The sequence below is a fragment of the Melozone crissalis genome, unplaced genomic scaffold, assembly GCF_028551555.1.
Source record: "Melozone crissalis strain CALT ecotype California unplaced genomic scaffold, PUWL_Pcris_2 ptg000004l_1, whole genome shotgun sequence".
NCBI lineage: Eukaryota > Metazoa > Chordata > Aves > Passeriformes > Passerellidae > Melozone > Melozone crissalis.
The window spans coordinates 42748121-42771488 of NW_026535782.1; the positions used below are offsets into that span (position 1 = coordinate 42748121).

At 51.3% G+C, this 23368-nt stretch overlaps 1 long non-coding RNA gene across 1 annotated transcript in view; it reads left to right on the forward strand.

Annotated features, from left to right (window-relative positions):
- Positions 1–596: 596 nt before the first annotated feature.
- The window catches only part of LOC128935262 (uncharacterized), a 49651-nt gene continuing 26879 nt past the window's right edge, over positions 597–23368 (forward strand). Inside the window, exons 1-2 of the long non-coding RNA XR_008482938.1 lie at positions 597–1149; positions 17281–17461. This is a non-coding gene — a long non-coding RNA (uncharacterized LOC128935262). The remainder of the gene's footprint in view (positions 1150–17280; positions 17462–23368) is intronic.

The window sequence follows — 23368 nt, forward strand, 5'->3', positions numbered from 1 at the left end:
GAGCAAGATCTCCATTGGTCATGGCACGTGTGGGGTTGGGGAGAGGGAGATGGAAGGTCTTCCAGACGTACAGGAGGGTATGTGGCTCCAGGAGCTTCCTGGGGAGCTGTTGTGTTTCTCTGGTGGTGATTTGAGGAGGTGTGTGATAGACAATGTCCCCAGAGCAGTCACATGCATGTGTTTGTGTATGGATGAAAGGTTTTCTCCACCTCCTCTTACGTTTTTATGTGCCAAATGTGTCCAATTTTTTTAGCAATAACACAGGGGCTTGTATCCAGGTGTAGTTTCCATGGATGTTGTACATACCTGTGTCAGTAGGTGTACAGCTGTTGTATGCATGTGTGTGTGTGTGTGTGGCTCCTCAGCAGCTGTTCCTTGTAGCTGTGTGGTTCCTAGAAGCTGTTGTATTTTCATGTGGGTGACTTAATCCTGAGAAGCTGTAGCCTCTGTGTGTGTGCAATTTCCCAGCAGCTGTTGTTTGTGTGTATTCCCGGGAAGCTGTTGTGTGTTGTGTGTAGCTCCCGAGCAGCTGTTGTGGGGAATTGTGTCTGTGTGTGTGTTTGTGCGTGTGTGTGCAGTTCCCAGCAGCTGTTGCATGCGTGTGCTCATGTCTCCGGTGGAGGCCCACCCCTTTCCGCCTGCACCGGAGCAGTGGCTGTGCAGGCGAGGAGAGCTCGGAACTGGCTCCATGGGAGAGGGTCCTTTGCCTGTCAGAGCCTTCCCAGCCGGGAGAAGCAGTGCCGCCGGCTCTGGTCCCTGAGCCCTATCAGCCGAGCCTGTGGCGAATTAATCACTTGCGTTTTAAATGCCAATACAGCCCTTTTTGCCTTCTTCCCCCAGTGATGCGGATGCGGCGAAGGCAGCAAATCCTCCGGCTGTGCGTGCCCTCCCTGGACTGCTGCTCCATCCCCGCCTGTCGTGCTCGCGCGTGTGCATGGCTGGGAGCGCTGCCTAGGTGCGGCCGGGAATGAGCCAGCTGCGGGGCAGGGAACGCTACAGCTCCGAGGGGTGACACCAGTGGGGGACACCCCCCGCACAAACACATCTGCAGGGCTGCAAGTTCCTCGAGGACCGGGGTCTTTTGTGCCTCCACTTCGTCTCTGTCATGCCCCGTATGGAAGCTGGGAGCAGTCACCCCTCCAGAAGCAGGTACGTGTATGTGTGTGCGTGTGCGTGTGCGACACGTTTTTGTGTGCAGTCCTTGTGCTGCTGCCTCGCGTGTCCTCGGCTCCCGGCTGCCGGCCGTGCTGCCTCTCGGAGAAGCAGCTGAGATTGGAAAAGGGGGAGAAGGGCAGGATGCATGGATTGCCCTTTTCCTCCAGCTTGTGCACGCACTCCCTGGGGGTTGGATGCCTCTGATCCGAGGATGAAGGCGAGGGGTGAGTGCAAAGGAGATGGGGAAGTGGCCCAGGGTGTGTGTCTGTGTGTCGGGGGGAGATTATGCCTACATGGGGTGATGGGAGGGAGGGAGAGAGGCTTGGAGACTGGTCTCCCTTTCACCGTGTGTGTGTGTGTGTGTCTGTGTGTGTGTCTGTGTGTGTGTGTGCGCTCTGTTTAGGATTGGGATGCTCAATAGGTTCAGGGCTTGCTGCACACAGCTCGGTTTGACCTGTCTGCATCTATTTGGACCTTGCAAAAGGAGGTGATATATGTATGTATATGTACATGTGTCTGTGAATATAGATATGTGTGAACAGATGTGAATATATGATCTGTGTGTATCCATGTATAGGTGTAGCTATAGGTGTGCGTATATACCCCCCACACACATGCACACATGTGCATGTTCAGACAGACAGACAGTCCTCTCTGTGTATCGCCTGCAGTTATGGGACAGAGAAGGAGTCAGTCTCATCCCTCAGCCCCCTGTTCCCTGTCTCTCTGTAAACTTTGCAGGGGAGCCTCTGCGGACAGTGGTTGGTCTGTGTCTGTGTGTCTGTCCGTTGTGTGGAGTGTGGATATTCGCCTGGTTTGCATGCAAGGGAGTGAGTAAATCTCTCCTCTGCTCTTACACTGCTCTGCTGGGAGACTGGCTGGCTGCAGAAAAGTCATTGCGTGGTGTCTGTCGGGTGTGTGAATGTGTCTGTGCTGGTGGTGGGAGCCGGGTATTTATGTAGGGGCCCAGGACAGCTACTCCAATGCATATGTAAGTGAATATGTATTGCCTGCAGGGTGTCTGCATGCCCGTTTATTCCACCGGAGAAAGCATGCCCACATTTTTATGCATAAGGATCTTCCTGCTTTGGGGCATGGGATAGGGGGGAGGAGAAGCTGAATGAATGAATGGGAGCAAAAGGAGGGGGAAGGAGGAGTGATGGGGGGTGGGGGAGAGAGACGAACAGGCGCATCCTATTCTCATCCCAGGACAGGCAGGAGTGCACAGCTGCCGCTGCTCCCATTCCAGAGCTTGGATCTGGCTGGGGAAAGGCAGCATAAATCAGCTAATACTGCAGGAGGCAGCACATTCGGGAGCTGCTGTGCGTAATGCCCTCTCGCGTGTGTGTGCTGGTGTGCCCCAGCCCTGCACCGTGCACGCAGCACACGTGTGCATGTCCCATGTCTGAGTGTGCACAGAGCCGGGCTGGCTGTGCACAGACACCAAACAGCCTCCCCAATGCCCGGGCAACAAACAGGGTGTCTGTGATGGGGAGGGAGAGCATCGCTCTTGTGCTGCGGGCAAATACAGCTGGCACAGGTCCTTTGGCACCCACTCTGGGCTCACACGAGCACGGTAGGTGCAAACAAAAGGGGTGCACAGGGTGCAGGCCGGACTTAGGAACTGCTCCCCTTCCTTTCCCCTGAAGGCTGCAGAGCAGGACCCTCCTCCCCACTCTGGAGGCACAGAGGTATTAACCAAGCTGTGGAGCAGGGAGAGCATTGCTGAGATTGGAGCGGGGTAAAGATGATGTAGGGAGTGGAGGGGGGCCCCATGCCACTGGAGGGGCCTGGGGACTGGGGAGCCTGGCTGCATTGCATGCTGTGAGCCAAGGAATTTGTCATGCACGGAGAGTGGGAGGGAGTGGGAGTGTGTGTAATGTGGGGGAGCTGGGGTGGAGGGGGAGGAAGGAGGCTGTGCTGGGGTATGAGGGGATTTCTGGTGAGCCCTACCTCCCCACATCCCCCCTTCCGGGTCCCCACACATCCCGTCACTCCTGGGTCCCAAGAAGCGCAGCCTGACAGCATCGCTAATGTAATATTCAAAGGAAGCTTCATTTGCATGGAACATGCATTATTAATATATTTAAATACAGCCCCCCTCTCGCCTCCCTGCTCTGTGCAGACCGTACCAGCAGCAGTGAGGAAGCTGCAGGGAGTGGAAGGGTGCCGATGCAGTGCCAGGGGTGAGAAGCAGACACTTTAATCCCACTGATTTCCCCAACCTACCAACCTTCCCCCCACCCCCAACCCCTTCCCCACCTGCCACCCTCCTCACGCTTTTGTTTTCCCTGGGGGGAGATTGGCTTTCAGGGCACCCATCCCACAAAGCATGCAGATTTGTTGGCATGAAGCAAACTGCCTTCATTGCTCTTCCCCCATCAAAAACTACGACACCAAGGGAAGAACTGTGCATGCATGGCCTTTCCCACTCTGCCCCAGCTCCAGGCAAAGTGGGTATTTGGGAATGTGCCGTCTGATCCGCTGCACTGGTGCAAAGCTACGCTGTGGAGCAGAAGCCACTCGGAGGATAGGGAGGGCATTTGGGGAAGGGGGGCATACAGAGGTGGAGGTTTTGCTGGGGGGCAGCTTGCAGTTAAAATGGGAAAGGTAACAACTGCAGGGAAGGCAGAGGGAGGGAAGCATAGCTGTGATGATGTCCGCGGTGTTTGTTCTTACCTGGGTCATGTCAGAAGCCAGATGCAGCTCCAGGCAGAGTGCAGCTGCCTCATCTGACCCTGTTGAAGAGTGGTGAAAAGCTCTGCCCACCTGGGAAAAAAGCTACTGGTCATATCAGGGCCTGTTGAAACCACCCAGTGCTCTTATCAGCTGTGTCAGAAAATATCAGCATATTTGCTGAGGAGAGAGACCTGGCTGCTCTCTCCTTCATCCTAAATACTGTGGGTTTTTTTCCCTTGGTCCTCTGTAAGAATGGACCTGGGCTAAGATGTTTCTTCTATTAGTGTGAGGGAGGGCAGAGGACATGTAGGGAACACCTCTGTCCTCACACTCTTGTGAGCTCATGAGGGCTGCCTTGCTCTGGTAAAGGGATGTGATGTCCCAAAAAACACTTGCAGCCCTTGCCCATACCTGTGCACCAGAGCAGACAGCAGCAGCTTAGGTGCAGAGCAAATGTGTTCCAGCAAAATATCCCCTTTTCTGGGAATGGAGGTGGTTTTGCTTTTCTCCTTCATGGAGGAGCAGAGCTGTCCTGAGCAGTGAGGGATCCCAGGCTGCTGGCAGCTATGGGGAAAGCTGGAGTTTGCCTGGTAGCTCTGCAGGTTCTGCTGGTGAGGATTGCCCAGACTCGAGTTACAGCAGGTGCTTGAGCAGTTCCAAAGGAGCAGAGAGCTCTGTGTCCCCCAGTGCCTTTCCATGTGGGAAGAGGGTGAGGGAGGACATGGAGTGAGCTACTGAAGGAGAGGCAAGCTGCAGGCATGGGAGCCACTTCTTTTGCCAGGGTAGTGGGGCACTGAAATTCCTTCTGTGGTCTGGAAAGGGAGAATGCAGAACTCAGGGAGCAGACCATGGGGTTCTGACCCCCCTCCAGCCCTTTCTCTTTGCTGTGTCAGGATGAGTTTCTCACAGCTGTGAACCAGATGAGTGCTGTATTTAAATCCTCAGATGAGTCAAGCTTGACACTATGGAGGTGAAAATGACTGTGGCACTGCTGTTGTGTTTGCTTCAATGGTGAGCTGGTCTGGCAGCAGTTACAGCCCCACTTTAGCAGCACTGCATTTGTGCCCTGACTTTCCTGTGCTCCCCAGCTGGTGCTGGTTTCGTGCCTTGCTTTGCCCTGACCTCCTCTTTAAGGGTCTCCTGGGTAGTTCAGGGGTACATAGCCATTGCCTGAGATGAACTGGTTTCTCACCAAATAATTTTCTGTCACTGAGGAGAAATGACCTCATTTTCTTAACGTTCATAAGCCAAGAGGAAACCCAGTTCCAGCTGACCAGCTGAGGTACAGAAGGAGGGAAGGGCAGTTGTCACTCTTTCCATGGCATTTTAAGAGGTGGCAAACAAGCTGCCAGGAGTCAGGTTGAGGTGAGTGACTTGATGGGTTTTGTCCCTAGATGTTGCCACGTGCAGGGAGTCTTTAAAGGTCTCCAGGCATCACTGGTGTGGAGAGTCTCAGTGGCTACATGGTGCCCTACAGCATGGCATCAGATGCCATGGAGATAGGCATGGGATCAAATCCCCACAGGTGAGTCTGTTCTGCTGGTGGAGGTGAAGCTCATTCTGTGCTGACCTGACTGATGTGCTGGGGCTGTTCTTTCTTGTCTGCAATCACCCTGGGGAGCTCATCTCCAGCTTTTTCAGCCCTTTAGTACAGAATTTCTTCCCAGGTGATGCTCTGGGGAGCTGATGGTGCAGTATGAATTTCACAGAAATGAGAAGACGTGTCTGGGGGCCAAGAATTTGTGTTCTCTATACATTGACACTCACAAAATGTTAATATCTGTCTGGTTTAGGTAAGCTGTAGGGGAAAGACTGTTTGCAAGAAACTGTGGGTGCTTTTGACTCCTTTGGATGTCTGATAGCAGAGAGATGGAGGAAATACATCCTTGTGAGGAAGGATCATCAGTAACATGACTCAGGGAGGGGAGGTCACAGAGTAGGAGGCAGGATCCCTAGCTCTGCCACCACTGCCCTGTAGAGAGTCCCTTTCTTCCCCTCTGTGGTCCTCAGCTTTCACCTCACTTCTGATTAGCTTTGGTGACAATGTAATCACTATGGAAGGGTCTGTAGATATGAAGACTGGCTCAGTATGATGCATGTGCTACCAGTTGCCTTAAGGCAAGGTGTCATATGTTTGTCTTCATTCTTTCCATGGCTCATAGGCTCAAGCTGCAGACCAGATGGGTCAGATCTGCCTGTGTATTTTTAGGCTACTATAAGGACTCCATGAGCTCCTATCTTTCCTCTGGGAGCATTGGTTTATGCATGAGAACATGTATGTTTGTGAGCAGGGAGAGCACCATTTTCTGCTAGACTCTGTCCTGTCCTCTTGTGTGCACCGGTTACGTGTGCATGCCCAAAGTCTCCGTACACATGGCTGTCATTCCTGCCTTGTGGCATTATCCCTGTGTGTGTGTTCCTGTGTGCACTCGTGTGTGATGCAGGTCACTGGGGGTTTATTTGTGGAGTGAACACGTGTTTGTGTGTGTGTGTGTGCATATGCACCTTTTCCATATCCAGGATCTGATGTCTCTTCTTGAGGTGTGTGACTATGTAAGAGTTGGTAGTGGTGTCCCCTGCTCAGCTGCAGGACATCTGTCCCACCTGTCCATGTGTCTTCTTCTCCCCACCTCTCATGAACCTTCTTCCTCCTCTCTCTGGGGAGACAGCCTTGAGTTGTATTAGCTGGTGCCACCTGTATGAAGTGAGACAGCTTTCCTGACATCCAGAAACTCAAGGACACCCAGAAACATCAAGCCTTGAAGCACTGGGGAGATTGAATTCATGTTACGTCCAAGGCCTTAGTAAGATCAGTCTGGAAAACCTAGCATGCAGACCTGGGTGCTGTGCTAGCTGAAGGAAGGTGATAAATAGGAGGGAGTTCAGAGAAGAGCAGTAAAAATTATGAAAGAGCTGAAGATACTTATTTATGAGGAGAGATTAAAAGAACAAAATATGTAGAGCTTGACTAAACGATGATATGTAACAGTTTGTGTGTATTGAGAGCTGTAAACACCAAGGAAAGGAGGAGATTGTTTAAAGTGGCAAAAAATGGGCAAAGTGAGAGGTATGGATGAAGTTGAGCAAAGAGGAGAATACTTGTCTCTTGAGGATACATGCAAGCTTCCTGCTGTGAGTCCTCAAGCTGTCTATGGAATAGTGTAGCAGGTTCATGGAGATGCAGCTGCTGGCAGCAAGGAAACATGGTGGTGGGAAGAGGTAGAGGGAACAGGCTACACTCGGCCCTTGGTGGAAGTGGAGTGAGCTGCAAGGCCTCCTCTTTATATGCAGCACTGCCAGGGAAATTCTGTGAGATGTTTGATTGTCTTTCACCTTTTATTGATTCCCTGTCTCGTGGCTGGGAAGAACCCACAGACAGTGCTGTTGAGGGAGCAGAGAGGTGATACAGGAGGAATAAGTAAACAGAGTCTGATGGAGGTGGAGCACATTATTCCCTCCACCCTCTCTGGCTGGAAAGGTAGTCTAGGAAACAATCTCATAGGAAGTCCCTGTAAGTGAAAAGGGGCTTTTCCACAACATCTTTCTAGGACACTACAAACTGAACCTCCCAAAGCAAGGGGTTGATAGTGGGGTCAGGAGGATGAGACTTCCCTCCTCTGAATTCCTAGTCACAGATGGCCCAGAATTGGGACAACAAGGTCAGAAGGATTAATACCCCTCCCTTTTTTCCTCATTGCAGTCATAGGCCAGGAAAATTGAGCGAGATCATAATAAAAGGATTAGTGTGGAGAGCCTGCCATGAATAGTGTGATAGACAGGTCAGGGAAATGGAAGGGAATTCAAGGGGGTTGGACCTGTTACAGATGGTCTGTTTAAAGAGTTCTGTGTTTATCAACACAGGGAAAGGGGATTTGGTCTTAGAAAAGTCTGGAAATGGGCATTGAGGGAGCTAGGGCTCAAGCAGAGATTTTATTCTCAACAAGGATCCATACTGGAATGACTGGTTGAAATGACACTCGACATCCTTCCACCTTTTGGTCAGGGGAAAAAAAAAATCTTTCTTGGAAAGAGCTATGTTTTTTTCTGCCTTGTCCATCCATCTCCAAAATGATCTGATGCACCAAAATGATACCGTTACTCAGAGCTACTCTTCCCCATGACTTCTGGGTCAGCCTAGCTATGGAAAGCCATAGGAATACAAAAAGGACCTTACCAAACCAGGTCTGTGATACTTCCAGTGCAGTATCTCCAGCTGTAGCAGAAAAAAGGAATAGCATATAGGCAGGACAACTGTGTAGTAGCACTTCCTCTGAACACCCTTTCAGCCTCAGCATATTTGAAGGACCCAGTGCTGGAAGATCTATTGTGCACTTTTAGTTCTCAGTGGATTTATTTCCTCCCTGAATTTGTCCTGCCGATTTTTCAGGTCAGATAAGTTTTAGCATCCTCAGAATCTCACAGTAGGAAGTGGTGCAGCACACACATGCAGTTTGTCTTGAACCTGTAACTTTTTGGTTTAATTTCCTGACCCTTGATCTTTGAGTGGGAAGAGGCTGTTAACACCTCTTTCCCCTGCCCTTCCTTTGTCATGTGTGGTGTTATAGACCTGTCTCATTCCATGGTCTCTGTTGTCTCTTTTCCTGTATCCCTTCACCTTTCATCTCTCTGCATCTATCTGCTGCCTCCTTCTTGGCTACGGTGGTGTAGCTTTTAGCAGCAGGACATGGGGCATTGCTGGGTGGGAAGTGACATCACAGCAATGAGCTGCACCAGGTCCACTCATGTGAAAATGTTTCAGTCAGCTGCAGTGCCCATACATGGTACAGGAGGAGCTGAACAAGCTGGGCAAAAATTCTGAAACCAGCTGAAGGTGCCTTGGTCATCAAGATAGAAGTGGGCAGGCTCTGGGGAGGCTTGAAAAAGAGGAAGGGGATCTTCCATGATCTTCCCAGGCGCAGAAGTGAGGCTAACAGGTTGGTAGTTCCCAGGATTCTCCTTTCTACCTTTTTAAAGATAGGTACAGTGCTTCCCTTCTTCCAGTTACCTGGAACTTCACTTTACTGCCATGACTTTTTAGATATCATGGAGGGTGGCTTGGCAACTACACTGGGACAATTCTCTCAGGGATGCATCTTGTCAGGGCCCATAGACTTATGCATGTTCAGGTTCCTTGGGTGCCCATGAATCTGAACTTGGAGTGGGAAGCACTTTGCTCTCCAAGTCCCCATCCTCCTGTCCATCCACTTAAGAGAAGTGGGAAGAAATGTTGTTATTGAAGACTGAGACAAAAAATTTTGCTGAGTACTTTAGCCTTTTCCTCATCCATTGCTAACAGTTTTCCAGCATTTTTTATGAGATGTGTACACCTTCTTTAAGCTTCCTTTTCTGGTTAACATCCCTGTAAAAGAAGAATGAAAATGAAACATCAGCCATCTTGTGAGTGATCCAACCTATTCTTCAAAAAGAACAGGTTCAGGAGGGGGAAACAGGCTCATGCCAGGGACCAAAGGGCCCTTGTGGGGTGAACAAATGTTGGAGGGTACAGGGAAAGAAGGCACTGTCACTAGTCCTTATGACATTATGACATTCCTACAGAGGAAAATTGTTCTGAGTAACCTTTGAGTCAAGGGCTGTAGGGGACTGGGGTGGGTGGTAGGAAGTCTGTTTAGATGCTGCCAGATGTGATGTGGGCCAGGGCAAGCAGCAGGGAGAGTGAGAGACAGCACTGTCAGGAAGGGAAGGAGATGAGCTGAGAGGTCTGCTGTGAAGGGAGGGCGAAGGGGTGGAGGAAGAAAAGTCTGAACAACTTCGTAAGCAGAGATAGTGATGACAATCTCTTTAGCAGGCACTTGTGCCTTGGGATTTTAGTCAGGTACCCCACTGGATGCTTCTGGCAGGGCAAGGAGCTCATCTCCAGCCCCAGCACCCTGTCCCCAGCCTGGTCACACCTCGGAGAGTACAGCTGCCTCGCTCTTCCTTACAGACCAGGAAAGTGGTGAGACATTGTATAACATCACGAATGCACAAAGAATTTCTACCATTAGTCAAGTATGGAGATGGCAAGGGAGAAGTAATTTTTCTTCCTCCCCTCTCATTTTCTGTCCTTTCTTTCATTTTGTCTCCTCCCCCATGCTGATTGTAACCTTTCTCCCCTCCCTGTCTGCTCACCTAGCACTAGCTGCATCCTGTGTCTCTGTTTGTTTCCCTTTAATCCACGCAATGGATCAGTGACAGGCCCCCACTGTAATTTTTTAAATCGTAGCCCTTTATCTTGAATTGAGCAAGGTCAGGGGAAGCTTCTTAGGGCATCTTTGTATTTTTCTATCTCTGCCTCAGAGCAACTTAAAGGATGGCTCAACAGGATTAGTAGAAAGCACAAGATTGGACAAATGGATTTGGCAGGGGCTGGCTGGTGGGCCTGGGGGAGTGGGAACTTGCTGTGCTGGAAAGTGGAAGAGCTGGGCTCTGCTCAGGGCCTCTGCTGCACCTCTGGGCATGTGAAGGCAGCTGGGCTGATGCTGAGTGCAGCCCTGGGAGAGAGCCCAGCCTGAGCCACTGCTCCTCGCTAAGCAAGGCTACTTAGCACTGGCCGAGTGCTCCAGGGCCCAGGCACAGGGATATCACTCTGTGCTCCAGGGATTGTTGTTCTCAGTGCAAGCCCTGCTGCAAAGCCTGGAGGGACACACTGGGCACAGCAGAGCCATGCTGGAACAGCATGCGTCAGACCTCAGGGACAAGCCAGACTCAGGAAGCCATTCCCTGCACTTGTGGGTCCCTGAGACATGCTTCTCTCTTTGCCCCCATCCTGCTGGGTGCTGCTGGAAGCGAATTAGCAGTCCAGAGGTCCTGTCATTAGGCTCTGCTTCCTTGGCTTAGCTGCTTCTGCTTCTCTCCTCCCCTGTTTTGCCTTATGATTTTGCAAGTGCTTGTATTAGAAGAAGGTGTCAGGCTTGCAATTTTTCCTGGCTGATACTCAGTGCATCCCTGACCCTTTGCTGCCCCAGCCCCTCGCTGCTGCTGGCAGCACCAGTCCTCCCCTCCTCTACTCAAACTCGTGCTGGCTCTGCCTGGTCTGGGAGAGGGTCTGCCCCAGACTGACCCTTCACCTGTAATGACCAAGCTCTTTTGAGCAGCCACCTGTGCAGCGAGTCACCAGCCGGTGTCAGAAGGGACCTGTCCCTTCCCCACCACGTTGTCAATCTGCACCAAGCTGGAACCCCCATCATTTATTCTCTGGTCCCTCAAACGACTGCTTCTCTCTTTCAGCTGAAGGCCCTCTGTCCTGTCCTGTATTCCCAGTGCACTGGGGCTCAGTGGTCCAAAAGGAGACTCACGAGGAGCGTTTTGCACAGCTGCAGCTGGTTCCTGCAGCCTGCTCCCCTCAGACAGACATCCCCTCCCTGCCCATGGTGTTTGAGCCGTACACCCATGGTCTTATCCTGTGTGCATGCACATGGCAGCATGAATTCAATGTGCAGGGGTGCAGAGATACCTTGGCCTTGCTTTGCCAAGCCTCCCAGAAACATGGGGTGGCTGGGTTAGCCAAGGACATGACTGCTCCTTCCTGGTGCAAGGATTTGCCTCACAGGACTTGCCACACTGTGGTCTTCCCATGGTCAGCCCCTCATCTCCCAGGCAGATGAAGGGTCACTCCGGGATCTCATTTCCTCCCCATCATCCTCCTGCAGCAGCCTGGCTGTATGCTCCAGGGTTTGTCTTTGGTCTGGGGCACCCCAGCCTTTCACATGTGCTGCTCATGGGGGAAGCTCACGCTGTTTCTGCACAGAAGAGGATTTGCATGCATGGTGGGGGAGAGACAGCCTGGCCTGTTTATTCTTAATGCTCCATATTATCTCCATTAATAATGCCACCTCTGCCTCACATGCTAATTAAGGCTCAAGATTGTTAATGTAATAGGGAATTTGGGCAGAGACCACACAAGACTGGCTGGATTAAGTTAACCTTATGGACTGTTAATGGATCTCCTGGAGGGGCATTTCAGCCTAATGAGAATCCAGCTTGAATGGTAATCAGGGGCTCACTCTCTGCATGCCTGGTGAGGCCTGGAAAGCTGGCAGGGCTGCAGGGCAGGATGTGGGAAAAGCATCGACAGGAGCTGCTCATGAAACTGAGCAGGGAAGAGAAGGATGCAAGGCTGGAGGGAAAGACCTCAGTGTGAGGGAAGAATTGGAGTAGCAATGCTGTGGTGCTGCACAGGGGAGAGCCTGCAGCAGGTGCTGAGGCTGGTTCTGTGCTTTTCATGGAGGACATTTAAATATTAGCACAGAGGGCTATTTTCCTGGTTGTGATTGCCAGCAGTGAAAAGGTCTGTCTAAGCCATGAGCAGGGCTCCTCTGTAGGGAAAAAATATCTGGCAAATATTGTCCTGCCTCCTGGAGACCTGCACTGTGGGTCGTGACTGCTGCTAGGCAGTGGATCAGACAGCCAGACTTTCCCAGTCTGTCGTCTTGTATGGTGTGGAGAAAACATCAGAGAGGGGATTTGGTACGGAGCACTCATGTGTTAAGTGAAAGGCTGAGTTCAGAAGAAAACTGGCGACAAAGGGTTCAAAATGGAGCTTAGAGATGAGGCTTTCGGTGCATGGGATTGAGTAAAGTTTGGGGATACCCCAGATTCAGGACTGCAGTTGAGAAAGAAACAGATGGTACTTAAGTGTGAAGGCTCCATTTCATGGCAAAACTGTATGTTTCTGGTCCTGGGTGAAACGGGGCCTTACTGGGAGCCCATGGAGCCTTCCAGGGAAGGTGTGCATATTTTCACAAGTGGTTTCTCTGTGCTAGTTTTGTCCTCTGGAGGGAATAGGTGCGAAGTGGGATATAGGGCAAAAGCAAAGCCTGAAATGGAGGCCAGTTGTTTGCATTTCAGTTTGGGGAGCTGAGTAATTTAGATCAGCCTCAGAACAAACAGTAGAGCTCTGGGCAGGGTGTTTGGGAGGGAGGTAGTAATCTGCAGAATTGGCTAAAGAAATAAAGGAATGTCTTTGGGGTTTTCTTCTTACTCAAGTCCCAAGTCCCACAGGATGTGATCCAAATGGACAGACTCTATGCTTTGGAACCCAGCCTGGAAGTTCCCCTGGAAGTGGGATCTGGCTGAAGGTTTAGCCTTCTGATAGGAGCAATAACAGAGCAGCTAAGACGTGTTGCTTTGGCTCCAGAAGAGTGAGTTTGAGCTGTGCTGACTGCAATTCCTGCATGAAATTTCTTACTCCAACCCCAGCTATGGGTGAAAGTCAGACAGGTAGGGCTGCAGCTGCAGGACATTCTCCATATTCCCAGCTATAGGGACTGCTCTCTCCTAACTCTGTTACCTTGAGCTGCCCTACCTGAGCTGTGTCAGCCTGAGATGGCTCATGGCTCACATGTGAGCTGAGTCTGGTTTGTAGTGTTTGGGGCTTGGGGGTGGAGGTTTGTTAGTTTGGGTGAAAATCGGTGAGTTTGTAATGCAGTTAAGAGGAATAAGGACATGGAAAGGAAATAGGTCCAGTTCAGGTTGCCCAGTGAGTTTTTTCTTCACTTTCTGGCTCTCAGTATGGGAAAATACCAGGGAGCTGCTAAGAAAGGAGTTCCTTCCCAGTGTGGTGAGTGGGAGTTGGTTCCCAGGGCAGAGCATGCTGCTGCCAGTGAGCCGAGGGAAGGCGAGAAAGGAAAGCGGAGTCCAGGAGGAGAGGCAGTGCAGGAGCCAGACGGACTGTTCCACCCAGAGAGGGGATCCCATCCCTGGAACCTGGATGCTCCCAGGGGTGCTCTCCAGTACATGCACACTCCCATAGTTTTGTGCTGCCACACTGCACTGCTTTCCCAAGGCTCTGCAGATGTGCAGTACCACACCAGTGTCTCACCGAGGTAGAGGCTGCCATGCACACACAAGGCAGGGGACCCACCACCCCCTGACACCTCACAAATGCACCAGTGTTTTCAGCAAGGAGCAGACTCATACACACAGTCACCGCTCAGCCTGCGCTGCAGCACTTGATGCACACATGCACATCCCAGACATCCATACCTGGCATCCGCTCCCCACAGCAGGCACATGCACAGCACCAACACACAGGTGCTCACCAGAGGCCAGGCATTCCTGCACACGTGGTGCCACATTGTCCATGTTGCCCCTTCCAGCATTTTCCTCTGCAGATGGGCTCACTCAGGGCAGCACTGACAGGCCCGTGTTTGTGTCTTCCAGGTCCCCCTGCATGTCATCACAAAACTGTGATGTGGCATCTGTTTGAGAGGAACACCAAAGTGCACATCCAAACACGCATCTGCATCCCACTCAGCTCCTGTTTGCTGTGCTTTCTCAACCCCTTTTCCCTTGTTTAGCCAGTCGTAGTACTTCTTCCATGCTTCTGAAGCACAGGAGCAGATGGTTTGCAGGTCATTTTAGGATGATGGTTCCCCTTTCCGCTAGTGGCTCTCTTCAGCTGCTTAGGTCAGAGCTGAGTGTCTCAGAGATGAAGATCCTCCTTGCCCATCCACACACAACACCTCTGTGTCACTCTCAGCACCTATTAGAAATTCGGAGTCCAAAGGCCTCTCTAAATTGCCCTCATGACCGTACTTTAACCCAAGTAGCTCTTCAGGCCATAGTGGCTTTTCTAGGTTTGGCAGCATCTGTTAGCTTTGACCAAATGAGGCAGCTCCATCTCCACTCTGCTTTGTACATGTGCCTTGCTGAGACCCAAAAGACTCTCTCACTTGTCCCCTTTCAGCCTAAATTATTCATCTGCTGTAATGCACAATGGATGTTTGTGGGAAGAGGCACGCAGGTACAATTGAGCACAGTGCCGAGGCACTGACGTTACTAGCAAGCTGAAATTGCCTCGATGCACGGGCCATGCTTAGCTGAGAGAGACAGGAAATTTCTACTCCTTCAAAGCACTTCAGGAATGATGTGGCACTGGTGAAGGCAGAGGGGAAGAGGGGCTGTTTGGGACTGAGGTAGCAGTGAGGGCTTCCCTACATGTTTCTTCTGGCTCCTCTGATGCTGCCACATGGACATGGATCTGGTGCAAGCATGGGGAAGTGGGAGTGTGCTGAAGTAGGCGGCTTTGAGGAGTGGAGAATTGTCATGCCAGAGTGTGGGAAGTGCACATGGACTGGGAAGGGGCTGAGGCTGCTGGGGCATGTAATGTGTGTGAGGCCATTGCAATGCATACTCCATTGACTACACTGAGGTGTATCCATACATGCTGGAAGCCCATGCTGTCCAATAGCACAGGACAAGAGCTTATGGGACTCTTTTCACACTTCCTCCATGTGGCTGGGGCTAGACCCGACTGCAACCCCCGCACTGCCTGTGTCTAAGCCACGCCTATGCCAGCCTTTTTTCTGCCTGCAAGCTCTTCCTTTTTTATCTGTGCCACCACTGCTCCAATGATCCCAGTGCAGCCGTGGACCCCTGTGCCATATCAGCTACAGCTGCTCTTCTCTGCTGCAAAGCCCATGCTTTCCCTTGCCTTTCCCATTTCCCGGGGGCACACAGGTATGCTTGCCTGCCCTGATGTCGAACCCTGATTGTTGTCCGTCATCGCGGGCAGCATCACGCTGTGACACTGCCGAGCTTGTTAAACAAGCCTGGCGGTGTGCTGGCTGTGCTGTCCCTGGTGCTGCGCCGATCTCCCTTCATTCCATTGCCCCTTCTTTCCCACCTCGGGTACCTCTTTGTCTTTCCTGGGGCCTGGGGGAAGCCGGTGCCTTCCTGGCCAAATCTCAACTTCCCATAAGGATTTATGCACTTCTTTGCCACGCTTAGGTTTTGCAGTCACATCCCCTGATGCCACTATCAGCCAATTTCAGAGCACTCGGGGCTGGTGGGACTGCGCATTCTTCTTTGCATGCAAATTATGCACATCTAACACCAGAGCGGAGGGAAAGAGAAGGGATGAGTGTGGCTGCTTTTGCAGGCTTTCTGCTCCAGAGACTTTGCCCCCCAGAGTGGGACACATGGGAGATTGTAGAATGGGCAGAATTAACAGTAGTGTGGGAAAAAAAGGGGGAAAATCTTATTCATAGATGGGGCAGTTAAAACAGGTTTGGTGTGGCAGTGGAAAGTGTGTGTGTGAATTTGCACCCGTGCACTTGCACAGAATAATACAGCTGTCTCCAAAGTGAGTTCCAGCTTCATAACTTTCAAGAATATATATATATATTTTTTTTTTTTTGGTGAGTGGTGCTGGCTGTCTGTGTTTCATGTCTAATTTGTGTTTGTCTGCCTGTGTTGGATGTTGATGAGTGTTTGTGTTTTCCATGTGACAGAATATGTCTGCGGCTAATGTTTAGGATCCAGAAGGATGGTATGCCACTGTGTGGGCTGAGTTTAGGTAGGTAACAGTATCTGATACAATCAGTTTGTATGCTGCTGGCAATTCATAAGCAGAGTATATTTGTGTGTGATATACAGCCACTGGTGCTTGCTTGACTTATGTTCCTGAGTGCATGAGGATGTTTTACGTGCCCTCATTTTCTTACAGAAACGTCATTTGCTAATGTGGTGTTTGCACTGACATGGATGTGTGTGTGTGAGCATGGGACTTTTTCTGTACTCTACTATGGGAGTAGGCTCATTAAATTCTGTGTGTTTGTGCAGTGAGAGTTTTGTTTAAGGGGTCAGGAGCTGGTGGTAGACATGTTTGGGTATTCCGTGTGCATTTGTGCAGGGATACAGCTGCTATGCTGTATAAAATGTTTTTGCCGGATACTCATAGGGGTGGTGGAATAGGCTGGGTGGAGCTGATGTGGCATTGTATCATGGTTGTCTGAGTTATCACGTGTGCATCTTAATACAGATGTGCAACCTTGTAGGTAGGTGCAGGGTGTATGTGAAGAAGAAAAGCACCTCATCCTTTAGAGGAGCTCTGAGTTTTTAGGGGTTGTATGCAGGGTGGTGTGGAAAGACCAGTGAGTAAATGTCTGTGTGTGTGTCCAGTGTGTGTGTGTGTGTGTGTCCTGAGTGTGCAGAGTGTCCTTGCAGGGGGTGTGCCTGGGTGACTGTGTGGGCTGGGAGGTGACGTGTGTGCGTGTGGCTGTGGGTGTAGGCACACTTCACCTGCTGCCAGAGCAGCTCTGTCAGCACCTTGCCCTGTGCTGGGTCAGGTGCTCTCTCCTTTTGTATGCAGTGGGACAGCCAGGCTCTTAGCACACAGGCCAACGTCTTTCCCATGCTTTCAGTCTCTTTCCATCTGGCTGTCTGTCTACTCTGCTGCCCGTGTCCAGTTGTCTGTTCCCATAATCACCGATACGCCTTGACTAGCTCACACCCTACACTGCCTGTGGACTCAGCAGCTGTGCATCTCTCCGTCCCTCCCACACACACACATTCACACACACACACACACACCCTGAATCTTCATATGTGGCATATTCAGTTGCCATTGGAAACCTAAGAAAGAAGTGAATCTACCCTCCAAGTCTTAAGCTGGTGGTTTTTTTCCTTTTTTTTTTTCCCTCCCCTTTCCTCCTCTCCTCACAGAAGGCGAAGTCGTTCGCAATGAATCCATGGCAGCTTCGATCGAGCGGTGAGCTGGAGCAGCTACTCACAGGCCACTCCTTCATGTGACTGAACAGGGACCTTTCCCAGCAATCGCCAAGGAGAGCAGAGCCCTGGATTTACCTCCCGCGCAGCCGGGCACCCCCAGCGCAGGCACTGCGAGGTAAGGCAACCTCGGCACCTCTGTCTATGTCTCTCTCCATCCCGCCCGCCCTCCCTCCCTCTCGTTCCTCGTTCCCCAGAGGTGTGAGGGAGGAGAAGGGCAGGGGTTTCCGCTATGCTGTGAACACAATCTAGGCTTTCATCAGCGCCCTCCCCGCAAAGGAGCGCTGCTCCCTCCCCTGTGAGCCCCTTCCCTTGCGGCTCTCCATGCGTGTGCAGGGAGGGGTTGTTTGCAGAGCAGCCGAGGGACGTGCTGCGGGTCCCCCGCACGCAGTCCCGAGTGCATTCCGCCCCTTTCCCACCCCTCCCCTGGGCACACACCTGTCTGCTCTTTTCCATTCGTCATTTTCCTCCACCTCCCCTATTTCTCGGGAGAAGGGGCAGCCAGGCTGACTCTGCTGCAGCCTGGCCAGCAGCAAAGCTGGGCTCTGCAGCCCTGGCCTTGGTCACCTCAGGGATGCAGCTTGCAGCAGAGCAGGATTGGGCATCATGCTACTGGGAGTGGGCCATAGAGGAGAGAATTCCCCCTCCCTCCTCATCTCACAGATATTTTGGGGATTCCAATTCCCCACAGAAGATGCTGGCCTCCATTTCCTAGCCAGGTACCTCCTCTGAATACCCAGCCCAGCCTGCCACAGCTTTTGGGGTGATGGGCATGCTCTTTGTCACTGCTTATCTGCTGTCCCCTGGTGCTCCTTCTCAACTGGAAGGGATGTTTTCCTACTGGAGACAGCGTGTTTCATAAGCTGGGAACGCCGTGTGCCCTGCACAGGCAGTGAAGGGGCCCTGTACCGAGCCTGACCCATTTTGGGGCGCAAAGCTCTTGGGAGCACCTGAAAGGGCCTCCTGCTGCCTGGGGCTGCCCTCAGTGCCCCTTTCCTCAGCTCCTCTGCAGGCAAAGCAGGAAGATCAGCTGCACTATTTCCATGCCATGTCTCCGTGCTGCTGGAGCTGCTGTGGTGTGGGGGTGGGAGGGGAGTGGGAGCAGCTGTTTCTCCCAGTGCCTGGGCAGGCCCAGACGTGCTGCCAGTCCTCAAGGAGCATGAACGTGCCTGGAGATGCCTCACCCCAAAATAGACCCTAAAGCAATGAGCTGCTCGCAAAGTAGTGGGTAACCTCAGAGGAGTGGATTTTAAAGGGGAGGTCTGGGAGTTTGCAACCTGCCAGGCTGTAGTTTCAGGCTCTGAACAGACCGGAGGTTTTCTGAGTCAGATTTTGGGGGCTGTTGTGTCTCTCTGAGGGGAAGGGACTGGCAAGGTCTGTGCTACTGTGCAGCCCCAACAGTGGTGCTGGGGTGTTGTCCCTTGAAGGAGGTGATGGGTTGCTTCCCTCCTGCCCAGGTCCCACCTGGTGATGCTGACAAGGAGGTAACTTCCACTGCACCTCTCTGCTGCTGCTGCAGGACCCTGCCATCAGTTTTCCCCATCTGCAGTTCCTCAATGCCCCCTGACCCACTACTCCAATACCTACCCTTCTACACAAACTGCTGCCTTCAACTTCTCTTTGCTGCCTCTTGCTGTTGTTCTTCCTTCTCTGGGGTTCCCTGAGCCCTACCTTTCCCTCTTTCCTGTTTCTCCCTTCTCCTCTTTTGTGACCACCATGGCGGGCAGGAGCAGCTTTGGTCAGCCTTGGGAAGGGCTGATGCTGCCTGGTGGGGTTGTTTCTGGCTGCTGGAGCCAGCTGGTGATACTGTGAAGTGATCCTTTCCCCTGTGGTTCACACTCTCCGGCGCGCGCAGGCGTGTGTTGCGGGTGACAAGTGACCGTGGTGTTGTTGATGTGTCATTCTTCCTCCTGGCTGGAGCCTGGCAGGGAGCGTGCCCATGCAGTCACATTCGGTGTCATTGTTGAGGAGTTTGCAGAAGAAAGCAAGCTCTTCCCATATGGAGCCTCCAAAGTCATTTGGCATTGGTTAAATTCCTCAGTCCTCTCAGGACATGGCTTTGGCACTGGCTCAGGGTGGACAAGACAATAAATCCAGCTCTAGGGAGCTTGGTGCTGGGTCAAAACTGCTGCAGCTACATGGTAGAAAATGCTGATCCAGTATGAATTCACTCTGCTGCTTGAGATTTGTTTAGAAAACAATGCTGGCTTAACTCTGTACTGGCAAGATTTATGTTGTGTTGGGTATTATCTGTCTGCACAACCCTCTCTTGGTGCTGGCTGAGTGCTGTTTGTGTGCCACATCTGGCACGTGCTCCGGATCATGCATGCTATGGCTAATCTGACAGATGTAATTGCACGCTGCAGCCAGCCTGGTTCAGTCCCTCCTGTCAGGCAAGCCAGTCTGAAAGAGGGTTAAATTACAGTCTGGGAGCAAGGCATGTCCCACACGAGGCAGATGCTGGAGAGGATGGCATTGGTTGGGAGGAGGGCAGGCATCGTGCTGAAAAGGAAGAGGAAGGGGAGGGAAGCATTGTCTCAGCAGGAGAATGTTATTCTCCAGCCCTTACCACTCCACAGGTCAGTGCACAGGCTCCAGGAAAGGCATTATCATTCCTCATAGGATCATGTTGGCAGAAAATGGGGTTGCACCATGGATGGAGGCTGAGCCTGCCCCACTGGAGGCAGGGGCTCATTTGGGACAGAGTATGAGTGCAAACCCTCACTGTTATGCTGCAGGGACTTGTTCCAGGTCTGCCACTCAGGTGCTTGTCTGCTGAAGGAGGTAATTTTGTTTGTGCTGAAGGGCCAAAGGGCAGGAAGGTGGTGAGGGGTGATTTGCCTCATGCTTTTGTGTGGATGTGTGCAAGTCTCTGGTGATTAGGAAGGGAATTTGTTGACCAGGTTAGCAGTCTGAAGTCAGTTTTACTGTAAATCCCAGCAAAATGAGCTTTTGGAAGTTAAAGTCAAGAGATGACAGTGTTTACCAAGTCACTGGTATGGTCCTAATCCTTGCTGCTACAGGTCCTAATCCTAGCAAACTCTCACACTGGTCACCATGCTGTGCCACAGCTTCCCCTGCCTTTACGTGGAATGGGCAGAAGCCACAAACACAGTGGGAGAGGAGGGGGTTGGGGAGTAGGGATGTGAGGGAGCAAAGCTTGAGGCTGCACAGAGAGATGCTGTGGGGACAGGGAGGTTCAGCCTGTGGCCTCTGCTGACATGGCTGAGTGCTGTCATTCGCAGGCGCTGGATGCTGCAGGAGAATCCATAATGACTGGGGGGCTGCGTGCCAGGCAGAGGCAGGGATTCACTCAAGCCTCTGTTTGTTTGGGAAGAGAAAGGGAGTTTGTGGCTTGTCACTTGGGAAACAGAGTAGAGATTCAGTGGAGAAGGACAGGCTTCTTGGCTGGGCCTCCCCGAGCAGCCATGCCACGTGTCTGTGTGTGTCAGGGGACTGAGGGGACCCTGGTACAGGCCATGACTGGCAGCTGGCCATCCCCAACCCCCGTCATTTCACCTCCCCCTCGCACCCTCTGCACAGCCACTGCCAGGCGGCTGAGGACAGCCCTGAGACACACACATGACAGACCAGTGCATGTGAAGAGAGGGAGACAAGTCAAAAACCTTGCTAGAAGAGCAGCTGGACGGGATTCGTGCTACCTCCCTGCCTGGTTTATGCCTTGTGCGGTAGAACAGCCTCTGTGTGAGTGTCCATGTTGCTTCATTTCAGCCCAAACAGGCACCTTCAGCAGGGCTGCATCTGGTGTCTGGGGAGTCTTGTTGGGCTCAGTTGGAAGAAGACCTCTTTCTTCCCTAAGTTCCTTCTCTGTCTCATCCCAGTGTGAGCCCTGTCTTGCTTCATGGAGTGGAGACCTGCAGGCAGTGGAGGGAGGTGTGGAAGAGGGAAAGGGAATCTGAGACACAGAGCACGGAGAGGATGCAGACATTGAGATGAGAAAGAGGGAGGACCTGAGAGAAAAAGGATAGAAGGAGCAAAGGAAAAAAGGGATGGAAAGGGAGGCAGAAAGAGAGCAAGCATGCCCCTGAAATCACAATGTCGTATGGAAGTATCTTATATTGATATTACAGACTAGACTTTGACCTGACAATATTTGTACTGGGCAAGGATGTGATCTTAAAAGCTCTGTGGCAGGAGGACCAGCTCTGCACAGTAAACTGCTCATCTTCTACCCGCCCCCTTAGTTAAGGGAATAGCCAGCCTGTGATTGTCCTGCTCTTAGATGCCTTCTCCTTGTGCATATTTTTCTGCTCCCAATATGGAGGAGGAAACATGGCTGAGAAACCTCTCCCTGTGTCCTCTGTCCTCCTGGCCCTCACCCCATGGAGCCAGAAGAAGTGAATGTGCTGCCCAGCACTGCTGAGAACTGCCTTGCTCTGTACTGGAGGCATGTTGGTGAGGCCTTAGAGGGAGGCACAGACTTGCCTTTAGATGGCTCCCCAGAAAAACTTATGGCCACATTGCCCCATATAGGCAATGTCTGCAGGGAATGAATTCAACAAGCTACACCATTTTTTCTACAGTTTTTTCTACAATTGCCCCATCAACATGTCCCAAAAGAACTGAACAGCAGCAAAGAGATAAGGGGGATTTATGGAAATTTCTCTTCCTCTTTTATGAAATATACTTGAGTACGTATCTGTCAGGTAAGGTATGAATGCCAGGTCTGTCACAGGATAGGTAGATTTCATACAGATGTTCCAAGTGTCACTTTTGATGGGGCTGTGATGGTTTCCAGAAGCTGGAATGCCAGTGTTGGCTTGCAGGCAGGTTGACAGGTGAACATGTATCCACAGCTGGTTGTGTGTTCATTGTGACATAAACCTGGGAGTGCTTCTTCTCCATCTCAAGCTTCCTCCCTGACTCCCCGTTGTAGGACCAGCAGAAGACATGGCTCAAAGTGAGCGGCACACCAGGGCCACAGGACTGTGCCCCATTCTTAACTGCCGTGCCTTTTCAAGCCAGCCAGCATGGTGAAATCTCTGGAGAACCAGTCTGGCACAAAGGGAGAAACACTCATATAATGGTGCTACTTATTTGAGTTCTGCAGCATTGCCCATTACATTTCATGTCTTGTGGCTGATGCAGTTGAAAGGTAATCACTGGAGCTAACAGCCCAGCAATGTTCTGCTCACCTTCTGATTTACTTCCTTTCATCCTCACTGGGTTTCATCTCCTCCCAGGTTCATGCATCCCCCAGCACTGAGGTCACTTTCTTTTCATCACACCTTAGGCTGTATATAATCAAGCTAGCACTGTTCCTGCCCTGAATCTTCTGGGGTCAAGATGGAAATCACTATTCAGCAAGAGACCCAAACAAATGAGCAAAACTAGCCTGGTTGGTCAGAACAGAGTGGATGTTATCCAAGAAAACTCGCATTGATCAATTCCAGTCACCTCCTGTGCTTAAAGTGACTCAGTATCTCCATTTTTAGGATGTTGCTGGGGAGCTGAATTCTCTTATGATTTCTCTTGTATCAGCTGTCCCTACCAACAGTATTTGTGAGATTCTTTTCCTATATCTGCTTAGATGAGTATCTGTTGGAAAATACACTGGTAGAATAATGGGTGCTGGGACAAAGCAACTCATGAAAAACCCACAAACCCAATGAGAAAAAGCCCCAACAACTACAAAACCTCCGCCCCCCCTTTCCCTGAACAATAAGTTATCAAGTCCAGATGGTTAAATCCGAGAGTTTGGAAGGAGCTTAAGTGATTGAGCTGCTAACAAAAATATGCAATCTCTTGTGGAAAAAAAAAGCTACTGATTCGGGGAATTGGAGAAGACCAAATGTTGTACCTATATTTAAAAAAAGGCTTCAGTGATGATCCAGGGAATTAAAGATCAGTAGGCTTTGCATCTGTGTCTGCTAAACTGGTGGGAATGATAATTAAAAAGCAGTGCTTGAAGACATCTGGAAGAGTGTGGTCTGATAGGGCCTATACAGCGTGGGTTCAGCAGGGGAAAACTGCATCATGCTAATCTCCTACAACTTTTTGAATG